Below are 4698 nucleotides of genomic sequence, written 5' to 3' on the forward strand. Positions count from 1 at the left end.
AAAATACTATGGAAGTCAATGGTTTGTCAACTGTCCGGTTACCAGCATTCTTTAAAAATCTTCTTTTGTGTTCAACAGAACTCATACAGGCTTGGAACAACAACTTTCCCTTTAATGCTTGTTGATCATCCAAGTATTATAAATACATATTGATAATCCATAATGCAGTAATTCTCTAAAGAGAATGTTAGTTCTTTTTAGGCCAATTCACACTGCACTGACAGACGCAGAACTACGTCGACAGTCACCAGATTACAGCACGTCACTTCTCAGATATTCCGAATCAACATGTTCAATCGGCCAAAACCAGCTCCGACAGACAGCAACAGACTCCGACAGGGGTAACCCTGATCCGACAAAACCCGTCTGTCGGTGCGCTGTGAAGTGGCCTTTTCTACACTCTTAAAAATAAAGATTTGAAGATTTGTTCCATGAAGTATCTTTAACATCCATGGAACCTTTCCACTCCACAAAAGGTTCTTTATAGTGACATTGCTGTAAAAACCTGTTTTCGAAACCTTTATTTTTAAGAGTGTATAGTGTAAATCCTCTTCTTTTTTTCAAAGTCCATTCCACCGGAGTCTTTCAGAACAGATGATTCATATATTTCGGACATCATCAGGAAAAAGAGTACAAGCGTTTCTCAGTAATTTTAAGGTCTGGGAGGACAACATTTTTTTGCCATGTCACACGTTTCCTTGAACCAAAGTAAAAGAGAACCACTGCGCTCAGGTTTTCTCTGTCAGGGTTAAAGATTGAGGAAGGGAGCTTTTTTATAATTGTCTGGGTGACGCTTCCTCTCTCAGGTTGAACTTCCTCTCAGATCTCTGTATTCTTTTATATGGTGCAGAGTGTTTGGATCTGCATCCACCAGCCCGACAGAGAGGAGTTTTATGATGAGGTGAAGTTCCTGCTCATTCATTCTCTGCAGGAAAACAATCAGATATCAGCATGTGCTTCCTTCAGTCAGCCATAAGAGAACAAGAGCTGTATTCTCACACGTATAGCCATCTACCTTGTTTTTGTAAAGCAAGTTTTTTTCTTGGGAGGCATGTTTCTGTGTTGGAGATAATACAGTCAATAAACACGTAACACTGCGTTCAAAGAGCCTTAGGACAAAACATCATCATTAAAATGTTCTCCCCTGCATCTACATTAAGATATGTGTCCCTTCTTGTTCTAATATAATTGTATAGTGAATTTACTGCTATGCTTTAATGCAAAAAACTGTTCTCGAACCATACAAAAAAACTCAAACACATAGCATAAGCACGCACTGCCAGCTTCTCCCAACAATAGATGTAATAGCAAGATAATCGTATAATTTGTTGCTGACTTTTAAATCCTGATTAACCAGTCATGAGAGCATATTTAAACACTTCCTCTTACCTGACTTAGACCATGTGACATGCACTTGATGATACCAATAAGCCCCAGAACAACCTGTGGATAGAAACATTTGAATATTAATAGACATTAAAAAGAGAAAAATCTATATTTGCAAAAAATATTAGAATTAAAAACTGCATACATAAAAGAGAAACAATACGTTATGAAACAATATAAATGATTTTAGCAATTTTATTTATTCGTTTGCATATATATATGTGTGTGTGTGTGTGTGTGTGTGTGTGTGTGTGTGTGTGTGTGTGTGTGTGTGTGTGTGTGTGTGTGTGTGTGTGTGTGTGTGTGCACGTCAAATATTTATCCAAAAGCTATTTCAAAAATACAATTTTAGCTTTAAGGAAAAAATATATCTCATTTACAATGGTTGACCCAAAATCTTATAGTGAGATGTAGCCTTTGTCACTGATAGTTTTGCACATACAGAATACCAAACACAAGACACAAGCTTTAAAACATGAAACAGGTAAACTTACCCCCACAATGTACAGCATGATTGCTTCTGTGTGTGTTCCTCTTGCGTGTGTGTTTGTCTCTGATCAGGACTGTGATTTAAATGAAACTGAGAGATCATCATGTGAACAGAACCAGATGTACAGGTCTAACAGCATGTGTCAAACTCCAAAGTGACAAAGCCAGACAATCATGAGTTTTCCCCACACACACAACAGCTGGAAACTCACACTGACGCACAGGTCTGTCTCAATTCTGGACTACTGACGTTACTTTAAGAGTGAAAATAAGCACCCAGTGTTTTTCTTTCCATTAGTAAAGGGTTAATCAGAAGTAATGGCACATGTGAAGTAGTTTTACATTCATGTGACCTAAAAGAGATGACGCGCAACATTATACCTCAAGTGTCACATATCATTAACAAACAATCATTTCATTATTCAAGTTCTTGATGATACACTCTTCTGTAAGTTCTTCAGATCAGCATAATTTAAAGCACTAATTGTTTTAAAAAATAAAATAAAAATCAGTCTGACTAATAAAAGTTTTCCTATATCAGTCTGTAAAAAATTATGATCAATAAGTTATGACGACATGTTTTTACAATTTTCTACTTTTTAAAATAAGTTATACAAGATTCAACTCAGTTTTAAGTCAGTTAAATGTAATTTAAGTTGAAATGACTTAAACATCCAAGCTGATTATACACAAACAAATAAATGTTTTTGGTATTTTTTTAAATATAGATTCTATTTTGAGCAGCTGATGGAAAATGTTTGTTTTTTTGTTTTTTTTAAGCAGGTTGTATCAGTTTGCCCATGAATATATATATATTTTTTCAGAGGGAAAATGAAAGATAACTAAATTCAGTGAGACTGAACATCTACATCTGATCATGAATGTGTGATAAATGAACTGTTCCCATACAGAAAGCAAAAACAACAACAACAAACAAAAAACAGTGCAGTTGTCATTATGTGTGTGTGTGTGTGTGTGTGTGTGTGTGTGTGTGTGTGTGTGTGTGTGTGTGTGTGTGTGTGTGTGTGTGTGTGTGTGTGTGTGTGTGTGTGTGTGTGTGTGTGTGTGTGTGTGTGTGTGTGTGTGTGTGTGCATTAAGCCACTTTTCCAGTTCAACGCCAGCCAATCTTCTGAAGAGAAGCTGTTCCTTGAGATAGATTCTTGTTTTACTGGTCTATAATATTTACCTCTGTATCATTATCAAGACCAAAACACACACACACACACACACACACACACACACACACACACACACACACACACACACACACACACACACACACACACACACACACACACACACACACACAATGAATGTTTCCATGACGACAGGGCATTTGGATTAAAACAATTTGGAGCATATACTAAATTCATTTTTGGAAACTGATGAGCAGCCTTTGGTGAATAAATGTAGAAAACCAGCAACAATTAAAAAGGAAGTACACTGACTTTCAAGGCAAATGAGATATAAGAGGATTTAATACAATAGTGCACTGATGAAATATGCACATTTATTTTTTCATATGCATCAATATAATCAATAATCTGAAAGTAAAAATCTCCAACACTGACAGTCCGAAGCACCCATGGGCTTATTTTAATGTGACGTGAAGCTAATAATTAAGCATTCATCTTCATGCATTTTAAATCAACCAACGTCAGGGTATGAAGCAAATTTTTTCAGTATTGGATTTTATATAAAATATATTTTTGCCATCAATCCTTCATGGTTCTCAGTGCTGCTTGTTGTAGAATATATAGCATAATATTCTTTAAAATACTACAATAATGAGGCCAGTCATCACCCATTGTATCAATATTTTACCAGCTTACGGCTTCATGAGATGTTGGATTGTTGCAAGTCGTCAGTTTTCCTGTGCAGCAAGTGTAGTTCCTTACATAAAACGTAGATTTCTAAAAGCATAAACTAAATATATTGTATGTCTCAGTCTTCTCAGTGAGTCTTCAATCATCATACTATTGCAAAGCTTAACTTTAAATACATTAGCTAAATGAACATACTCTGGGTCACCGCGAGAGGGAGGCAGAACACACAGAAACCACCATCAACTACCAGACGAATTACTACACAAATCTGCTCAACTGACTACACTCGATAGATATCCGATATCAATGTATGGAATATCCAATGAGTTAATGGCTGTGTTTTATGCTTAATAATAAAGAGCGAGAGAACATTTAAATGTTTATTGTTGCAATATTTAGATAACTTAACATTAAGTGAATAAGGAAATATATTATGAAATTAATTGTAAAAATTTCCACATTCATCAAATCCAAGAACGTTTTTTAATTATATTTCTGCAGGGGGAAAATAATCTATACGGGGAAATATAATTCTCCTTTTCTTAAGCAATACCTAAATACATATAATTAGTTTATATACGAACATTTGTGATATGAGTGATTCTAAAAGAGATGTTCTTTTTTCACTAGTGATCAGAGTAGTCAATGAGTCGTAAAACATCGACTTTAAGGAAAAATTCACTTGCACAAAGACAAACATCGATGTTTGTCTTTGTGCAAGTGAATTTTTCTTAAAGTCATTTTAGTCATACTACTAAGTCAGTGTTACAGATCAGTGTCATTTATTGAAATTATTTTATTAAATGTCTCAGATATGAATTTAGAATAATTACAGGTACAAATAGAACTTAAAAATATTTCTACTAAAAAGGAGATTAAAAATTCGTGTTTCCGGAGCATTTTTTTTTTTTCTTGTCCTGTGTGCTTCCTTTTGAAAAGTGCGTTGTGATTGGTCAGCTGGAGCCCATGTAACCAATCACAGCGCGCCTACCATGG

The sequence above is a fragment of the Leuciscus leuciscus genome, assembly GCF_965113295.1.
Source record: "Leuciscus leuciscus genome assembly, chromosome: 22".
Taxonomy (NCBI): Eukaryota; Metazoa; Chordata; class Actinopteri; order Cypriniformes; family Leuciscidae; genus Leuciscus; species Leuciscus leuciscus.